This window comes from Chroicocephalus ridibundus, chromosome 4, assembly GCF_963924245.1.
Source record: "Chroicocephalus ridibundus chromosome 4, bChrRid1.1, whole genome shotgun sequence".
NCBI classification, from domain to species: domain Eukaryota; kingdom Metazoa; phylum Chordata; class Aves; order Charadriiformes; family Laridae; genus Chroicocephalus; species Chroicocephalus ridibundus.
This window is the reverse complement of record NC_086287.1, coordinates 78984124-79005013: the sequence shown is the minus strand read 5'-3', so window position 1 is coordinate 79005013 and position 20890 is coordinate 78984124. Positions and strand designations below refer to the sequence as shown.

General features: G+C 38.3%; 1 long non-coding RNA gene across 4 annotated transcripts in view; it reads right to left on the bottom strand.

The window, feature by feature from the left end:
- Positions 1-494: 494 nt before the first annotated feature.
- LOC134515410 (uncharacterized) overlaps positions 495-20890 on the bottom strand; it is a 40009-nt gene continuing 19613 nt past the window's right edge. For 2 of the 4 annotated variants that reach the window (XR_010070977.1, XR_010070976.1), the window contains exons 5-9: positions 20301-20361; positions 19366-19449; positions 1620-1755; positions 1404-1453; positions 495-707 (exon numbers count right to left, since the gene is read on the bottom strand). This is a non-coding gene — a long non-coding RNA (uncharacterized LOC134515410). Of the gene's footprint in view, positions 708-1369; positions 1454-1619; positions 1756-19365; positions 19450-20300; positions 20362-20890 lie in introns of those variants that run through there. The other 2 variants (XR_010070978.1, XR_010070979.1) reach the window with 2 other exon arrangements.

Sequence of the window (20890 nt, the reverse complement as noted above, 5' to 3'; positions counted from 1 at the left end):
CTTGACATTTGGGAGGTTAAATTTTGCCTCTGACTGTCAGCCTCTCAGAAGAGGAGATGGCATTTGGAGTAATCCAAAACTCCTGCAGAGTTACATTACTGTGGCAGCCAGACTGGAGTAAGGCTAGTCTGAAGATCTATTGGTTCAATTACTGCTTGGGGTCAGGACATGCCATAAATTATTAGATATGCAAATGGAAAACTCTGACTGTTGATGAAAGAAAGATGGATGGATTTCTTAAATACTCATAATCAGTGCTAAGACTGATGTATAGTCATTTGCTTGTAAAAGAATTCTGTTCTTGAATTTTACCTGTGTGCAGGTAAAAATAAATTATTTTTTTGTTTCACAAGTGTGTAGTATTTTAAAAATAAACTTAAGAAGTCATTTGGAGGCCTGTTTTGAACAGCTTCTGCAATGCCCCGTAATTTTTAGAAATAAGTTCAGGAAGGAGTTCAGAAGATGCTGATTCTCATTCTGTACTCACCACAGTGTAAATCTGAAGCACTGCTCTATATTCAGTGAAGACACACTGATGGAGCAGTATTTGGGAGGAGAATCAGTTCCTTTACTCTAAGGAGGTAGAATGTCCAAAGAATGCCACAAAACTAACTCAGGCTGTGGACGTGCTGCAGAGTGAACAAGTGCTGGCACATGATAAATGTGACCTTATCACAACGTGAACTCTGAGGTGCTTCAGGAGGTTTCTGTCCATAAAAAAATAAAAACAAAATGTAATTAAGATATTATTGTATCACACCTGTTTTTGATGTTCTTTAAATATATTATTTATAGCCTTATTTGTCAGTGATTAAAGTTGGAAGAATTTGACCCCTACTTTTGTCACATAGAAAGTCTGCTACATCTGTAAGAACTTGTTGAATTTCTCTTGTGGATTATCTCTTTGGGGAGAGAAGTTTTTACAAGATATAAGACAAAATGATTATGAGTATGAGAATAATGTGAGCTATTCAACGCCACCTGCTGCTGCAAGGGAAAATATATTCCCAGATGCACCTTGACTGAGCAGAAACAGCTGCGGAACCATAGGAAAACTTGTTCTGCTTGATAGTAAGCTTGCTTTGCAGAAATATATCACAACGCATGAGGGAATATACTTTCCAAAACTGCCGCTAATTTTTTCCAAGCAGTGTGTGAAAGCCAACACTTTCTAAAGGATGCACAGCATTCCTCCCCTGGATGGTAGCTTCTAAGCAGTTTTGACTTTTGTCAATCTAGATAGAACAATTTTCAAAACTATTACAGGCTTTCTCAGGGCTCCTGTTCACTGCCTGTATATAAATCTCTTGGCCATCGCTGTTGCTATTATTATTATTATTATTATTTTAATAAAAGAGCTTACATGGTGGGGGATGACAACTAAACAGCAAATTGATATTTACTTAAGCATCGTCCAAGTGGACATCAGGGATTAGTTCATATCACGCAGTTTCTGTAAGAGAAAAAATATTAGGAAATACATTTTAGTTAGCTATAATATATACTACATTGAGATAAAATTATTGTTTATATATGCAGGTGTGGAGCCACCAGAGGCAACGGAATAAAATCTATTTCCCCAACCCCACAGATAGGACGTTGCAGCTCACCACTTGTACCTTTTAAATTTGTGAAAGCCAGTGATGTTGTTTGGTTAAGAGTGGTCTGTGTTTGGGGTTTGAACTGGGATTATTTGATTCTAGCCTGACACCGATATAATTTGGAAACAGCTCCTTAAAGCCAGTGAAACTGTACCTGGAGAAACATATAAATGAGATCAAAGAATCAGATTTAAAATCTTTTCCTGTGCAATTCTGACAATCATTTTAAGTTTGTGAGCAGGCTACATGAAAAACCCAAGGTGATAATTCATAATTTCTGTGTAGAAACACTAATAATAATGAAAAGGAGTATAATTTCTTAAGCCTTTTAAAGATGTTTCATTTCCAATTTTATCTGTTATTACTGTTTTTTTAAAATATTAATTTTGGTCTTACTAGTTCTGGTCTGAAACAATCATGAAAGTATCAAAGACAAAATGCAACCAACTCTCCATTAACCAGACAATGTACTCCAAAGTGGATGAAATTTGAGAAAAACATCCTAAGCACAGCAGAAAAACAAGGAAACTACAAACAATAATGAATACCATCTCTTAGTTTATGTTGTTAAAAAAAAATAATCGTATACGTGCATGAACTTGACGCAATTTGTAAAAAAGCAACCAAGCAAAAATCCACCTTGGGGAAGCGAAGAACTGAATAAACTGTATTTCTGCTTGACTTCTAGACAAAAACCAAGTGTAAATTCTGCCTAATGCTGCTCAGAATCTTCGGTGTTCTAATGAGCATGGTTACTTGGTATCAACTTCGGGTCTATTTCTATAGGTAGGCAGGGTTTAGGAAAGAATAATGCTAATTTCACAGAAACATTGCTTTAAAACTTAGAAGAAAGATGCTGTAGAAGTTCAACAGTATATTGGTACATTCTTTAATATTCTTTATTTCTATAACCCCAGCTCCCTCTTGTGCCACTCATTTAATAAACACGAATTAGATTTACTATATATAACTGCTATTTTACAACACAACAATTCAGTGCAAGGAAAAAAGCATTTTTTCAGTAGTTATAATAATCTGTGGCAAAAAAAGCTCTCCACTAAACCTGATGGAGTTGCAAAAAAATGTGGTTCATTGACCAGCTGGTAAATATTTTTAAATAATATCATTATTTTATTTCCATAATGTGGTAAAATGGGCCCATTCTACCCGGTTCTGCCTCATTCTTGTACAGAGATGTTTTTAGATTGTGTTCAGTAATGAGAACTTTTTTTTACAGTTAACTTGAAGTACATTTTATCATCTGGCCCTCTCCCCTCAGTTTGCTTATAGCCAATGACAAAAATAATTATAATATATTGAATGCACTGTCACTTATTTTATTGCTTGTTTCTTTACAGCCTTCCCAGGAAGTTTGTAGTTAAAACAATTTTTTCAGCTTTAAAGAACTGAAGCGAATTCATATTTCTAGAACTTAAGCCAAAAGTAACTATATTTTCAGCAGTGGAATTTTCACTAAAATTTACAAAAGACCTCTGCCTTCACTGATTTATTGTTGCATTAGGTAAAACTACACACAGTGTATAAAATACTGTGTTACTCCACTTGTAGTCTGATCTAACGTGTTATCAGTGATTGCAAGTACATTTTATAACCCCAGCTGCTGAATCGAAAAAAAGGTGATACAAGCATCAATCTCCAGGATAAAATCAGAGCACTTTCTACCACAGTTTGACCTTAGTGATGCCTTTGGATAGTCTTACTTGTCTAAGTCCTTGCAACAATTACCAAGGGACGGTTAGAAAATGCAGCTTTAATGGTGCAGACTGGAATTACTAGCAGCATCAAAGACTTGAACACTAACCCCGGAGATTTCCAAGCACAGGAAGAATTTGAGGGAACTCTGATGCCACTGCAGCAATGAAATGGAACAGGGCTGCAGACACCGGCCACGGATTTTATTTGTGCTCTTTATTGTCTGCGTCCCCGAACTCTGCAATGTCATTAGCAAATACAAAAAGCTATAAATAAAAAAACAGCTACAGATAACTAGACCTCAAGATACAGTTGACTCCAGCTATAGCTGCCAAATCTTATTTATAGCATGAGGAAATACAGTTAATTACAAGTCACAAAAATGTTAATTTCTGTCATAATACAAGTTATAGTCTAAGAATGAAAAAAACTCAGTTTTGGACTGAAATGATTTCTCTTAATAGAGCTCTGTTAATTTGAAATCCCATCTCATGTTTGTAGACTACAGAATAGGCACAGAAAAGTTAAATGTGCCTTATCAATCTATTTCATGGTCCTATATACAATAATATTGAAATTCAAATAATAAAACCAATCCATTTCCGGCAAGGCAAAGTACAGAAGGCAAAAAAAAATTAGAAAAGGTAATCATAAAAGACTATTTTGAGCAGACTATTACAGCAGTTATACCAGCTTATAATTAACATTAAATAATCTGTTAATTAGTACAACAAGATTTTAAAAATGTTCAGTCCTGGTGACCCAGAAAGTGAATAAAAAAAATAAACCTTACAAAAACCCCTAAATGCTCCCCCCCAAGCAAAGAATCACCAGTCATTTCAATGATTCTAAAGCACATCGGATAATTATTAAGATAAACATTACGTAAAAGATGGAGTTAATTATATTACATATAATCAGACACTGGTCACTCCACAAGTTGTAATTTATTTTACCCTCATTTGCATTTAACTTCAAAGGTATTTCAGGAAATGTAAAATAACCTGATCTGAGCAGTTACAAAGATGAGATGTATTTAACTTCAAAACTATGTTTCAAGCTCTTGAAAATAAATTACGTACAATTTCAGGAAATAACACACCATTCTCATGCAACCTGTAATTGTTGTCGCAAAAATGGTAAACTCATTTTTTTGGAGAGGAAATATCACAATTTATGGCAACAGTATCCATCTGGCAGGTCTTAGAGAGACACAAGAAAACAGTAGGGTAATTTGCATCAATATGCTAATCCAAATTTATATACGGAGTCTACTCAGTTAAAAAGGTCATACAACTGTAACTTTATATGAAAAATCAGCAGACTGGTTTGGATTAATATCCAACTCCTACTGCAGCTCAGTCTCTTCAGTAAAATGGGAAGGGCTGCAGCCTTCTATAGCTCATGTTCATCATCACAACTTTTTTCTTTCTTTTTTTTTTTTTTTTTTGAGGGGAGAACTTCTTGTAACCTCTTTGAGTCCTTAGTACAGGTTTACAATCCTTATGTATATGAACACATCTAAAATTCCAGCATCTAGGTCAGTACTGAGCTTTCTAAATCCTTAACAAACATCTTTTTGTATCCCTTCGTGTCAGATTTAATTGTCCATGGTGAAAGGAAACCCTAATCAGAATTCAAGAGAAGTACTCTACGACATTTATCTTTCCAACCTGAACTATCCTATGACCCTGCGAAAGCATATAAGGAAAAAAGCAACTTTTCATCTTGTTTGAAACACCAAAACAAATTAAATAATTTAAAGTTCTCGTTCTTAACTACTGTATGGCTTTTATTCAACAGCTGTATAACAGTGAGGTGCAACGAGGCACACTGAGGGAAAAGCTCAGTTCACAAATACCTCATTCCTTCAGAATCTGGCCCTGGAGGACGGTATTTGAAACATAGTATTAAATGATACGCTGCTTTTACAAAATAATTTTACAACATATCAAAGAGATCTGTTTTCTATTCTCTGTTCCATGGTTTCCCCCCATATTCCTAATATCTGTTCATTCTACTCATTTGCCCGCCACAGCCAGTTACGACCATTGTGGGGGCTGAGAAATAAAATAAGCATAGAGACTCGCTGCTTCTTCTAAGTAGAAACGCCACTAGTGTAATTCTAGTTTTAGTCATTTACTACACTAATACCAAGCTCAGCTTCATACCTTACTGAAAAAGACCTAAAGCAAAGATGAAGACACACAGTTGGAAAGCCACCTGCAGTTACCAAGCCCTTCTGGCCAACTTACATCAGGGGAAACCACAACCACAGCCCTTCATTCTTTGAAAACTGGTGTCTTCTGTGGGACTGACGCCTTCTGGGAACCGTTGTGGTTCTACGGTAGGTCACACTCAGGCCCAAGTTGTGTGTAAGCATCTGTGTATGTCTTCCACTGGATACAAGGAGGAAAGCCTGGGCCCATTAAAGTCACCAGAAGCTTTACAATTGTTTCTAAAGCTGCTCTAATGTCATCCAGAGGGAACAGTTCTGTGCATGCTTCTCGGGTCCACATCTGTCCTGTGTAACAAGGACAAATCTTTGCAACTGAGATCTCTCTCAGTTTTCTTGTGTGGCCCTATCTAAACAATGATAATGAAATTCAGCCTGAATATTATTTGTTAGAAAGTCTTTCTCTGTCATATCTGGAGCACCTCTCTTATGAGGAAAGGCTGAGGGATTTGGGTCTCTTCAGTCTGGAAAAAAGACGGCTGAGGGGGGACCTTATCAACACTTATAAATACTTAAAGGGTGGGTGTCAGGAGGATGGGGCCAGGCTCTTTTCAGTGGTGCCCAGTGACAGGACAGGAAGTAACAGGCACAAACATGAGCATAGGAAGTTCCACATAAACATGAGGAGGAACTTCTTTCCTTTGAGGGTGGCAGAGCCCTGGCACAGGTTGCCCAGAGAGGTGGTGGAGTCTCCGTCTCTGGAGACATTCCAAACCCGCCTGGATGCATTCCTGTCCCACCTGCTGTGGGTGACCCTGCTCTGGCAGGGGGTTGGACTAGATAATCTCCAGAGGTCCCTTCCAACCCTATGATTCTATATTGAAAAGTGTTAAAAGAAACTTTATTTTCATAGATGATATGTTTTCATCTAAAAATAACTAGAGATATTTAAGAACATTTCTATATTTCTACATAAAATGCATCAGAATCTTCGAATAAAAGGCTTTATAAAAATGTAAATGTACTCTACAAAAATTGCAGTGACAATAGGTTTTGTTTACAGCAGTCTTGCAAGCACACGGGCAGTTGTAGCAGTGATGGTTATACAGCCCTCCCGGCCTGCAGCCGTTTAAAGACACACAGGAAAGCAAGGTCCTCGACCGGCAAAGCTGACAATTTCAATAAGGCTGACGATCTAACAAAAAGTGACAATGGCTGTGTGCAGTGGCTAGGAAGGGCAACGGTGAACAAAGAGAAGGGGAAAAGCGATCTTGCGAGAGCACTATTTTGAAGGAATCCAGATGAGCACACTGTTGCAATACCTTAGGGTTGATTGGTTTGTTTGCTTTTTAATTTTAGGAGTGGCAAATATGAGTGTGACCGCCCAGATACCAGCAAGGTGATGCAAAAGGGAAGAATTTTGGCTTGGAATGGATGACGACAGAGCAGAAGGACAGGAAGAGCATCTGGTAGAAAATGCGTGGGGAGGAAGGACCTAGAATTGCAGCATTTTCTCCCAGGTTTGGGTACATCTGTAAAATAGCAAAACATCCTCAACAAAGTGCTGTTGGGCAAGTGCTTGAGAGCGACAGGGGTGGTCAGGAATTGCAGCAGTACAAGTGAATACCTATCTTAATGAGGTCTCGTACAAGGTTTGCAATTGCCTTTTAGAGCAATCGTAGCCCACGGTTCTTCGACAGCCAGTTTGGCACAGCTGCTGCTTATGTAGGAAACCGTTCCTATAATTTCCTTTAGGTCTAGGACTGAAATTATCCGCTGCAGTAAATTCACAAGTTTAGCATTTGTTGCCACTGTGACCAAAGGTTAATGTTTCATTCACTGACTGAATCAAGATCACCAGTTGCCCGTTACATATTTTTGCGGTCCTTACTCATACATTTGATTTCAGCAGATTTTGAGTAACCTAATTCTCTGAATGTTAAATGAAAGCCATGTATGTAAGAGATTAAATTCTGTTACTGCAGAACAGAGCAATTTCACAAATTATTTTCTTTTGCAGCCGATTGGGTCACTGAGGGTACACCCAGCCAGCACAGGCAGTTTTTGGCTGGAAACCTGATGAATGACCATCCTCCCAGTGAAAACACAAAGCAGGAAGGAACATAGCAGTCTTCAGCAAACACACGGCACCGGGGCTACAGCACCTTTTGGCACAGATGGCTGTGGGCAGCGGATCTGACAACACATGGAGCTGTGTAATAGCCATCCCTGATGCAGATGAACACAGAGTACGAAAGACTTTCAGGGAGAAGAGTGAAGGGATTTGGATTACTATCTTCTTTGAATCCACTTCCAAAAGCTACAGAAATTGTATACAATTTTTTTAAAGGATTTTCTAATCCAGATGCTCAATAATGTCCCACAAAACCTTGCTTTAAATACTCTGCAAGACTTGAATGAAGGCCTCTTTTATGCATTTGTCGAAAAACAAGAGTAAAAACCTGAAATTCTTTAAATTGATATGCTATTGCGTGGCTGTGCTCCTACTCAGAGTAACTAATTGGATAATTCAGCCTTAAAGTGACCTAAACAACGTTACTCTGTTGAAAGTTCACCTTTCTGTCAAGTTAGCAGTGAGTTAATTCGAGCGATTTGAACCTGTGCTTGCAAAGTTGTGCCTGAGCAGGGTCAGGGAAAGCAGCTGTGTGGGACAGGGGGCGAAAGCGTTAACCAGAGATGTTCCAGTTGAGAGCACAGGTCTGCCAGCTTCCCGCTGAACTATAAACTTGCTATGCAAATGCCAAAATAAAAAGCCCTAAACTTTTCTCCTGAAAATATGGTGAGGCTGTGTTAGTTCCAGCAGACGAAGAATGGGAGTCAGTGAGGATGAGGAGGTGCAGTGCAAAAGCCAGAAAGCAAGCCTGAAAGGTAGAGGCAGCAGGCTATTTCTCTTTGTTATCGAGTGAAATGACTCCACAAATATGACAATAAATCACTGCGGGAATCAATCTGAGTGGAGGCAACTGCTCCATGCTGATAATGCATCAATCAATATTTAATGTTTACACTTTAATTAATCTGCACATAGGAAGCATTCTTTCAGTGACAAAAAAGTGATGAGAAATAAAACACCTTTTATATCAAACAGCAACGAATGGCTGCCTATCTGTTAGGCTTTGATTGGGCCCTCAATTGATCATTGCAGCCTTTTTCGATTGCACCAGTGTGCAATGTCACATTTGGGTATAAAACAAACACAGCCTCTGTGAAGGAAGGAGGGGGAGCTTCCGAATCTGCTTTTGAGCGATTACAACTTAATCAGAACAAAGAAAGACTGACAGCAAAGTATGAGTTCTTTGAAAAGACTGGGCAGAGGCAAATAAAATAAAAGATTTTCAACATCTGCATCGATGACACCTATCTGAACAGATTTTTACTGTGTATTACAATTACTGATACCTACTAAGGCTTTGTATAGAAAAACAATTCAGATGTTGACTGGCAAAACTGCCTTCCCTTATCAGAGGTACCAGCAGAGACTGACGATCGGTTTATTTTGTCGCTATTTTGTATGGTAGCAAAGTGCCAGGTGCTATGTGGACACAGGAGAAGTCACAATTCCTGCCTCAGAGTGTTTTTCCTCAGTGCTCTGTTTAACCCTTGTAAACTCTAGTTTCTTCTTCTTTTTAAAGGGCCTGATTCATTGTTCATTGATGTCAACTGAATGACTTCTATTGACTTCAGCGGGCATTGCATTAGTCCATAGATGAATGGTATTGAAAGGCATAGTGATGAAAGACAAATGAAAAGACAGTGATACTAGACCAGTAATGTTCAATTATTCCTTTAAAAAAGGGGAACTACAGCAGTACATTCTCCATACATAACTAAAGCTTTCCTATGCTTATTTCTAAAATAATTGTTTGAAATGTATAGGCTTTTTACATTATAAATACAATAGTATGTATTTAAAAATACAGAGAGCTTAGCTTTCTGGAGCTTAGTTCAATTTAAATTGCCATAAACTCACAGAGGGTGGAACTCTGGGAAAATTCACTGTATTTTGTATGTCACATTTAAGTTATTTTGCAAAGCCTTTCAGGAAGTTAGCATCATGCAAAGGACCTATGCAAATGTCAAATCATTTTAAGCTTCTAATTAGACCTGCTACTAATTAAAAAATAACTGCAATTTTATGTGTGGTTTTTTATTTTTTTCCACTGAAGAACTTTTGTTGTTTCACTAACCAACAAATAGGAGGACTCTACTTAGGACCTAGGGACAACATGTTGACGAAATTCCTGCCCAGATTTGTAACTGCCTAGTTTAGAGTGCTCTGACTGTTGGCTTAGGCAATACTTGAACAAAACCAGAAATAATATTATGGTATAAAGTCATATACTAGAAGGAATTTGAAAATATAATCCTCAGTCCTTCTTTTTTCACTGAGACTGGATGATCATCTTCTGTGATTCACAAAATCTTTTCTGGCTATTCCAAAAGTCTAAAGCACTCAGAAACACACTCCTAAGACATTTTTGGATACCAAGAGCAGCAAAGTATTTAAAGCATGAATGACGTCAGAAGACTTCCATTTATTGGTCAAAAAGTTTTGAAATATAGTAGCATACAAAAATTGGAGGAAGTGTTCACAGAGGAAATGAAAGAAGATGAATATGGCATTTAAAATGCAATAATAGAACTTATGCTAACTTTTTACTTTTGGTGTTTACTTGTCATTCCTACTTACTTTTTTTTTTCCGCAGAACTTTGCATTTAAATAAACAAAACGCCAAAGATTTCATTTGCTCCATAAAAATGGAGACAATGCCTTCTCACTAAAATCCATAAATAGCTTTTCAGCAGATTTACTAACATAACACACATATTCACACAAAGAGTTGAGTCTGCAGTTTATCTTTTCCATAAAAACTTCTTCCCCCTTCTGTGCAAATCAGTTGAACAAGCTAAAAAAAAGGGCAAAGTCAAAAGAGAGGAATGCTCTATTGTAATGCATGATCAACTGCAAATATTTATAGAAAAGATGAAAACACTACTGTGTGCACATCGGGACTGCCCTAGGACAGCCTTAGCACGCTTAGTTAATGTTTATGGAACAAACCTAACTTACTGAATGTGAAATCTTCATTTTCCTCATACGCACCCAAAGTAAAAGTAAATTAACAAAAAAAAGAAAAAAATTACTTGCTTGATAAAATCCTGAGGGGACCATACAGAGCACTTAATGTTGTGTACAGCTTGCTGCACACCACTGGAATAGCAGTCCGACGGGAAAGCCAAATACCGGCCCCCTATGAACTTCAGTTTCTTTGGAGCTCCAGAGAGCTGCATGGTTTGTCTGCAGCAACAATCCTGACACGCAGGGAGATCAGTCCCATACTGTGGTTTTAAAGCCCCATTAGCTGAGCTTCTGAGAACACAAGTCCGTAAGGTTCTTTGCTGTACAGATGAAACATTTCAGCTAGCAAAGGACACCTTTCCCAGCCCTGGACAGGGCTACGGTGAGTTCCCAGGTCTAATCACCGTCTCGTACTGTCAAGCCCAAGTACCAGGGCACTCTCCCAGCATCACTTCTGGCTACAGGTGTGGGCATTAGCCTAAGTACCTGCACCTTAGTTATATGAGGAGCACCCAGTGCAATCTAAGAGTACCAGTCCCTATTTAGCACCAAGGCTTAGGCTACTTTTCCACCTCAGCCTTGTCACAGCTGTCTGCTGCATAAAAAGAGACTGAAATGTACTAAAAAAACCTGGAAGACTAATAATTCATTAACCTGACAAATGAAATGTAAGTCCTATCGATCAAGAGTAGAACTTCTTCGTTATAAAGGAAGCACATATTATTCTGACAGTATTTTCACAAGATAAACTGAAGTTACAAAGAAGGCAACCAATTTGATTCAAATAACTGTCTCTCCTCAGAAACATTCATGATTACAGTCATCAAGCACAAGTTGGTGGGGTAGCGTTACTACCCCCGTTTTTACAACTTTAGATAACTGCATAATATCAAGGAAATGGGGCTGTATCACTCTCACAGCTTTTCTGACTGCTGATCCTATGGAAAATGCTAAGCAAAAGACTGACTCCTGCACCACTGAATCATAACGCTGCTAAATGCCAGCGTGGAAAGATGTGCAACCACACACACACGATAATCTCTTCTCTCTTCCATCACCAGCAGTGAAAAGCTCAGGGACTATTGTACAGCTAATGAGAACAAACACACTTGCGGCTGGCTTCCACCACCTGTAGAAGGTGAAAGTCAGCCAAAAACCTACAAGACTCTCCAGTTGCGATGAATGGATGGAAACCAAGAGTGTGGCTCAGATTCAAGTCCTAGACTAGTTATAGTGGTATAATACTGGTGCCAATAGACCCACTTAAGAGTGGGGGGCTCAGAGCGAGAGGCAGTCTCTGGTATTCTGTGATGGTAAAATATATTAGGGCAGGCATCAATTTACCTTGGTTAGTTATGTTTTTAGTTATGCTGTATTTTAGTGCCCAGGGGCCTAATTTATAATTCTAATAATAAAATGTATTATGAAGTATAAGCCAAGCACATGCAGGTTCTAATTCTATTTCCTCTCAAAGGAAAGAGCTAAGCTGTTAAGCTCCAGGTTCTTTCAACATTTCCTATTTGCGACAAACACAAAAATCTGAAATCAGCGATGTACCACTGCAAGCCTTTTACAAAGTTCACAAGAGTAACTTAAATGTCTGGTGGGTTTTTTTGTTGTTGTTTGTTTGCTTTTGGGGTTTTTTTGTTTTTTTTTAAATCCCCAAGTGATGTTCCTGGTACCTCAGTATCACAGCTGTCACAATGCCCTGTTTTGCAGATAAACTGAAGTTACAGAGAAGCAAACTGATCCAGCTGAGACATCCTCCCCACCTCAGAAAAATTACCGTCCCTAAGCTTGCGGGGTAGTACTTCTACCTACATTCTTACAGAGAGAACGCGCAGGTCAGTTGAGGGATCTCCCCAGTCCCCAAGGATGGGGGAAGTCCTCATCCATTTAGGAGAGAGACTTTTTCTCTGGTTTGGTTGTAGAAGTTAACTGAACAGCCCAGCTGTTAATGTTATACTATATTTGCCCTTGTTTGTATGTAAGAGCTGGGGGAGAATGTTCCACCATTTCCTTCCCCCTCCACTGGAGGACACGGCACCCTGTGCCAGGCCCAACCAGGTGGCTGGTCCCAGCTCTCCACGTCCCCTTGCTGAACGCACGCACTCGGACATGTTTAGTATGACAGAAAAACAATTTGTATGCATGTGGGACCGAGTTAATGTTAACAGAAAATTAAGTTTAATGATTCAGATTGTTAGTAACTTATTCAAAAAATATGACATCAAAGAGCAAGACCAGCAACTGTATCATTAATAGTTTTTACATTACATAGTATTTATGCAATAAACATAAGTCAATAAAAAAATCACTGCAGTCATTTTCACTCTAGTTTCCACTGATTAATGTTAAAATTGACAACCAGGTAATATTGTTCATCTTATTTAAGTTGAATAAATAATGAAGAAGAGTTAATAGGAATACAGTTACCAAGCATAAGAACGGTCCTTAATATTATGAAATTATTCTTTACTAAATGGCAGCATCCAGTCTCACTAACGTCATTGGCCCAAATTCTGCAGTCCTTAATCACATACTGTTACCTTCAGGAGGAGTTGTTCTCAATTTAGGATCAAAGACCACAGTTCGCTGGGGCCACTCTTTCAAGGGAGGATTGGGCCCAGACTTTTAATAAGGGGTTTGGTGGCTTACAAAGAGGTGATTAAGATCTTCCTTTGAAAAACACAAAATGTAGAGTTCTTCTTTTGGATTATAACAGCACAGATAGCCGTAGCTTGTGGGTTTCAGTGTATTAACTGCTAATCCACCAGTGAACTGAAAGGTTTTTGTTTGTTTGTTTTGCTATTACAGTATTTAGTTAAACTTATCAACCTTAGGTTCTCAGTAAGTCATATTTAAGTTTCTTAGCAAAATATTTTATTTAAGAAACTCAAAGTTTCTGCAAGTTCTTGTTCTTTTTCATAAATTCCTCCCCACTGCCCTGAACATCTCAATGAGTATGTCCAAGAGCTTGAGAGATTTCTTGTTTAGATGCAAAACCTAGGGTAGTTTTTTTTTGTTTGGTTTGGTCTTATTTAATGAAAAGCTTGCACTTATTCCTGAGAACTCAAACCATGAAGTTTTGGAAACTAATCCACAATATAAAAGTTTCTACTTTCCTTAAGTGACATTCAAGGATTGCTGTTTGTCAGTGACAAACAGAAAGTACTTAGTGTAATTATTATAGCACCTCAGTAAAAATCAGATTCTAGCCGTAGGTGATTGCAGCTATAAAGTTTCCAGAATAGGAACAATGAGCCCTATGAAACTAATGAAAAAAATCGCCAACTTCCTCACTCCAAAGTCTGATTTTTACAAGGACTCCATTTCTTTCTGTTTGCCAAAAATGAACAGTTTATTTGAATCTAGCTTAGGTCTCCAGGAAAACAATTTTAATGTAAAATTGAATAATGTTGCACCAATGACAGGATAATTAAGTGGTTTCAAAATCGAACGATATTTAGGTGCATTTACTGTAGCATGTCCCAATAATGAAAATAAAGAAATCATATTCTAATGATAGCATAGCAGAAGATGATAAATATCCAGACATACTCCTTGCTGTATCACTGTACTGTAATCAAATGAATTAGAAATCTAATGACTACTTTGACACAAACAGGTATTTAATATGCTGAAAATGTACCAGATTTTCCCCCTCCAGCATTAGTAAAATCCCCAAGAAAATTAAAATCCAGGTCATAGCTAAATTCCTTTGAAACTGGGATTTAAATTAAAAAAAAAAAAAAAAAAGAGTTTAGTCACTGTAAGAATTCTTTGTGCTGTTACATTTTTATAAGGTTAAAGCTAAAAATAAGATCAAAATCTTTTTGGAGGTTACATTAAAAAATAGACCAGGTGTGTTCAGAAACCCATCACACATATGCCTGTTAAACAGATGCTGACCAATAAATTAATTAAAGTTACTCTCCTTTCAAATCAGAAAAGAGGAAAGAGCTGTTAGGGACATTTATGGGGTGAGGTTCTCTTGACTGACAAGTTTTTCATGCTTGGCCTCTATTGTACAAGTTACTGATACTTCTCAAACATTTTCCAACAGGAAAATGAAATGGCTGTCTGTCTGTAAAGCAGCGAATTTAGTAACCTGTTTCTAGGTAGTTGGATTGACTCTAGAGAGAGATGGCATGGCTGTTTATCAGTCACGAAAAGCGAATAAGGAAACAAGGTTTCAACACTGACCTGATGAAAATCCTTGCGAGTAATCCCTGGCATCACACTCACTCAGGAAATCAGAATTTGCATGTGAAATATCTCACTGTACTTAGCATGCTATATTTCATTGTGACAATTAGCATCCGAGCTGATCAAGTGAAAAAGTATCTTGTGCTGACCTTAAATCCTACTATACTTATAAGACTTGGAAAAATAAACAGAAAGGAATTTGAGGAACAGTAAATGGTCCTGAAAGGGCTACGTGACTGCTTGAAACATAAGCTGCTCTAGCACTTTAAGGACAAACAGCATTCATTTCTACATTTCTTCTTCCAATTATACAAATTTAATTTTTTTGGAAACCACACAATTGCTGGAAAAAGGAATTAGTCGGTATAAGGGGTTATTAAACATGGCATTCACCCACTGCTCTTACACAGAAAAGGCAGCCCTGAAAAAAACAAAGCTGATTAATATGAAAGGCAGCTAACCTAAAAACTAAAACTTGAACTGAATGGTGTGTGCTAATCTTCCTCAAATACACTTATGAAAGCTAAATTTGCTGGTATTTGTCATTGCTATGCAGGCTAAGTGTTCATGTGAATGATATCTCCTCAGTTCTGAGCGAACCAGTAAAAAACAAGGAATTCTGTCCTCAGTGGTACTTTTCTGAATCTCCTGTCCATCTACGGCTGCTTGAATAGCAAACACTTCACAATCCGGGGTCATTTGTGATAAACTTTGTTAAAAACCTGCCATTCATTACTGGTAATTTCCTTAATCCTCAAGTTGCTTGTAAGGAAAAGATTGAAATTCTGTGTTATATATTTCCTCTATTGGGTCTACAATCAAAATAACGCAACATGCTAGCCACATTAATAAAATACTTGCCAGATCAAAATCTTAATAGCCAGTCTTAGACTTGCCATTGTTTATTGATGTTTGTTTGCCAGCCTATCTGGAGACATAAGGAAAATCTTAATAGCTCTGGCCACTCATTAGCAAAGTACTGTGGAGTCCTAATCCCATAAAGATATTAAACTATTTTTCCTTACAACAGCAACAAATGGAGGGAATTCTCATTACTTATTAAGATGTGGTACATTCTTTGCATATTGAGTTTCTTCTTATACTTTGAACTCTTATCCCTCATCATTCTATTTCTGAGGCTAAGATCAAAGTAGATTGGCCTTACAGAGCTACAGACGAGCGGCCGCCTCTCGGAGAATATTAATGCCCTCTTGAAGAGCAAAGCTGGGAAGGAGGTGTAATCCCCTGAAGAGCGAGCCCTGGGAGCCCAGTCGTACCGAACAACCCTGGCACGCTCGCTGGATCAGCTGGTAAAGAGCGCAGCCTCACTGAGGTGGAGCTGCTTCTCCCAGCTCTACAATGTGGCCCAAATCTCAAAGCAACAGCAAGGCTAAGTCTTTTTTGGAACTGGAGAATCGCGTAAATGTGGATTCTGGCAGACTGGCGCAGAGCAATGTGTTTTTATAGCAGGAAAATGTGTGACCAATTTTGTATTTTGCATTGCAAAATTTTCTGGTCTTTCTGATTCAGACTTGTGACTTCTCCAGTTGTAGTTTTTCCTTCTCGCTACCTCATCCACTCAAGGACTGGTGTTATTGATGAGCTTGTTGGCAGTGGGCAAGACAGCGTCGCCCTTCAATCTCCCACTTCCAGCAGCGATCCTGCCATACAGGGTTTCTTTCTTGCCTTCAGATTGCTTGCGAGCCTTTTAAAGGGGAATTACTTTAGACCCTTGTTAAAGGTAAGAGTAAACATGCTAAGTACCAAGACATTCAGTGGGTATCGTTATATGAAAAGAAGAAATGTTATATTCATTACAGAGGAAAATCTAGTAATAAAAAGTATTACCTGCATTTATAGCCCTGTAACCTAATTTTTGTGACAAAGCAAAGAAGTAAAAACATTCCTTTCTGCCTTTCAGTGACCCCTATAAGAAACCCCCCATGGAGTCATTTAGGATAGTAATTTGAGTGAAAATATATGCAGCCTTTACTTTGCTTGCTCTTCTTAAATTAATAACCCTTACCAATGATAAATTTGGAAGTTTCAAAAGACATTTGCAAAAATGCCCTCAAATTAGTAAGCAATTAAAAGAAATAAAAACTTAAAAGACATTTTCCACAACATAAAAGAGTGACAGAACACGGAGCTGTGTTGTTCAAATGTTAAAACTGTACATAAAATACCCCTTCAATATATGCTGCCAGTAAAAACCAAGGCAAAGCAGGTCATTAAAATGTCAGACTTGGGGCAGAGTGGAAAAAATGCTGTGTTTAAAAGTAAACATGTAGACCTTTTATAATTATTTCCCCTTAAAGTTAACTGTTTCAAAAAAAAAAAAAACCCAAAAAACAAAACAAAAAACCAACCAAAACAAACCAAAGCTAACCCCCAAACAAACAGCTCCGCATCATCAGGATGAAGAGTCAAACTCCATCCCTAATCTTGTTCCTAAGCAAACCTAGGGAGACTTTTGGGGTCTATATGAAGTCTCTGGATGTCAGCTTTGTGTATGAAATGTCATTTTCCTTTATCTAGTTTTTCCAAAGCAAAGCCAGAGTGATGTGTTCCTGCCATTAATATCAATGTCACGTTTATACTAAGGCTGCATATGAATAACGGGAGCGTTAGAAGCCTTGGGAGCCCCATGCGCAGCAGCGGAACCCTTGGGGAAGACACTAAGGTGCCACCGACCAGCGGAAAGACTTCCACGTGTCACTGTTGTGATGGTGTTAGTGTCCAACCGCAGGGTTTTAGCACTGCTGTAAAGAGCTCAGGCTAGAAAACTGTGCTCAATCCCTTCTCCTCCCATGAACTAAAACTGCCCATTGAAACTGGGAGAAGGTTCAGTTAGCATAAAGGAGACGCTCTGCTAGTTATGGGGGAGCTGAAAGCCATATTAATGCTATTGGTTGAATTAATCCATTTTGCAGTCCAATGCCGATGAACCAAGACAGTAAAAGGAAAACCAAAGCCTGTGTCTTCAGATATGAAGTACTCTGCAGTACTGAAAATAAAAAGGTTGTATTCTGCTGTCACTTTTCCCATTTCCAAGCTTTTTGAGACAGTATCAAAGACTGATATCCTTCTGACTCATCAGTCACATTCCAGTTTTGTTTCCTTCCTACTGGAAAAAAGTCCATCATGGCCCTGAAGAAAAATATTTCCATCTCATTAATTTTGCGTATTTTAAGCAAAGTGTCTGCATATGAAGTCAGAATAATATCTGCACTGTGTGTTTTACTGAGCTAAATTCCTAAACTGTGTCTAAAAGGTGGCAATGCCCTAGTAACAACACTGTCCAGCAGGCGCACTTCCACGTTAATTGTGCTAGTGTGTATCTGAACAACACCGCTGATGCACACTAAGTAATTCACATTAACTTAGGCCTAACCAAAAAAAAGTAGTTGGCTCATAAAACTCAGATAAATTTAATGATTAGAAAATAAAAAGGTTGTACCCTCAGGCAGTTTCTGGGACTCCCACTGAAGTCCATGCAGGAACATAGGTATCTTATTTTGTCCTCTAACTTCTCCATATCTCTGTTCCCTAAAACTAACAAATACCACCGCTGAAAGTACAGGTTGTCACATTTACAATCAGTGATTAAAACCAACATTCTTCAGGTTTCCATCTGATAAGAGCAGAGCTCAAAGTGGAGAGACAATGGAGAAACACAGAACAGCACTGAGATTCAGCTGTTATTTAACTAGTCATTTTTCTTTAAACTAACTTCTACAATGCAAATATTTTTAAGTTGGGAAAAGGGCCTGTAATCATGGTTTGAGACATGGTATACTCAGAATACAAAGACCATGGGAGAATATTAATCTTTTTACTTCGGCTATCTTTTTCTAGTTTCTGGTGTTTTATATAGGATAATCAAATATGTCAGGAGGAGACAGAGCAGTAGACCAAGTTTTAGACTGGTATAATTGACTCAGCAGAGAAAAAGAGACGTGTATCTTTAGACAGCTGTGGTTCCACAGCTGTTAATAACAGATCTGTTAAGATCAATACTTCCTCAGTATGTATGATCAATATTTCTTAGTCATAGGCTTACAACGGCAACTCTAGGAAACCAGCCAAAGCATACTGTGTATATATTTTTTGCCAGATCTACAGTTTTCATTCTGTGACAAAAATGATGAGCAATACTTAAACAGGATTAAAAATAGATGTTGCAAAGATGGTTTCTAGTCACACATAAAGCCTGCAAGTAAAAAGTCAAAATTTTTTTTAACGACTTTTGAACCAACAGGGTAGGGTGGCTTTCGTTCACTTCAATACTTAGCATCATTTCATCGCACCATTTTGATCCAGTAATAGAAGCCTAAAGCCGGGCTTAATGTATCATGGCTTGTGACCTATGGCTTTAATGAAGGCAGCACACCATGAATGTGGAGGGCTGGTACTTAATTAAAATGGTAGGTTTGAACCCCATTTCTTTTCCTATTATCTACAAGTATTCAGGATGACAATCTCAGTTTAATAGGATTTACTAGTTTTACAGCACCTCTAGAAGCTTTCATTTCCTTAAAGGCAAGCAAAAATGTTATTTTTACCTGTACTCTTTAATGTGGAATCATCTTCTAGTAATAGCGGGGATTCCAGAGGTGGGAAGTAGGTCTTGTTTTGGGTTTTTCAACCTAGATAAAAAGAATGAAATAACATTCTCAGGAAATACTAGTTTGCTTGCAGTTCATTGTGAGAATGTCAAAAGCTGGTTCTTTGCTAGTTTATTATATAAGGGCTGTTGCTGTCTTCCTAGCCATGGGCTAAAACCAGCAGCCAACCCTCCATTACCAAACTACCAAAAAAATGCACTTTGAAAGTACACGTTCAATATTTCATAGATTTTAAGATTTTCAAAAAGACTTGCTATACATCTTCTGAAATTCTGTGCTATATTCCAAGGAAATGCCTTAGAAAGATGTTTTTCATGAGTATTTGGCTTTGACTGCTCAGGAGTTTAAGGAAATTGGGCTTCCTGCTCTATTTTCAGAGCACAGACTCAATTGACACCCAAATGGAGGCAACCTGCTCAGAGTCCTCAGGTCTCCACATACCTAATACTTCTAGACATCCAGCAGCAAAAGTGTACCTCCCCAAGCACCACCTATATACATATTTTGAGATTTAAGAGCATATGACAAATGTAACATTAAATACCACTCACCGTCCACCATCACAGTCTTTCTTTAGGGTTCCAAGCTCCTACAAATCAGTAATATAACCAGCACATAGCCCAGATATGAACTACAATAAGTCATGGACATCAAAGTACTTTGTTGTTCTTATAATTGCAGAAGTTATTTTAGAGAGCTAATCATCAAGGTCTCTAGGAGACTTTTCCCAGAACTGCCATTTTTCTGGAAGTTCCTTTTCACATTCTCAATTCTGGTCAACCCTGAAGATTGTGGTCCTGTTTTTTTTTTTAATCTATGGTTTGCCTTGTACTCAAACTGGCATTGCCAATGGAGCAAAGAATCACACCTACCTTGCCAGCAGGTATTTATTTCCCCAGTGTTGCCCCCTGTGCCGCAGAAGGGCAGGCATTCCTATGGGAATGTAGCGAATTCAAACAGCAGGTTAATCCAGATTAAAAAAAAAAAAAAAAAAGAATAAAAAGAAAGTGTGGGGGGAAAAACAAAAAAAGATGACTAAGTATCAGCTGTTTGCCCAGAGACTGGACAGTCAGCAGACTCTGGGCAGGGAAAGCTGCAGCATGGGAAGACGAGGCAAGACACCTGTGCTCATGAACCTTTTAACCCAGCACAGCCGCACGTAATCTGGCTGATTTCCCCCAGTTACAGAAAGGGATAAGTTAGGAATAATTCAAATGGTCAGCCAGCAGAACTGGGAGAGTTGCAAGCTTCTACCAATGGATGGTGATAAAACATTTTCAATCAGAACAGCCGCTTATAGATGTAATGTTTGGCATTAAGAAAAGATGACTTGAACAAAGCCAGGCTGCCTGCAGTGTTTTAGAAAATGTGCATGTGATCACTTGTGCCAGAGGACACGTGGAGTTGTATGTCTACAATCAGCATTATGAGCTGTTCATGGAAACATCTTTAACTGGCACAG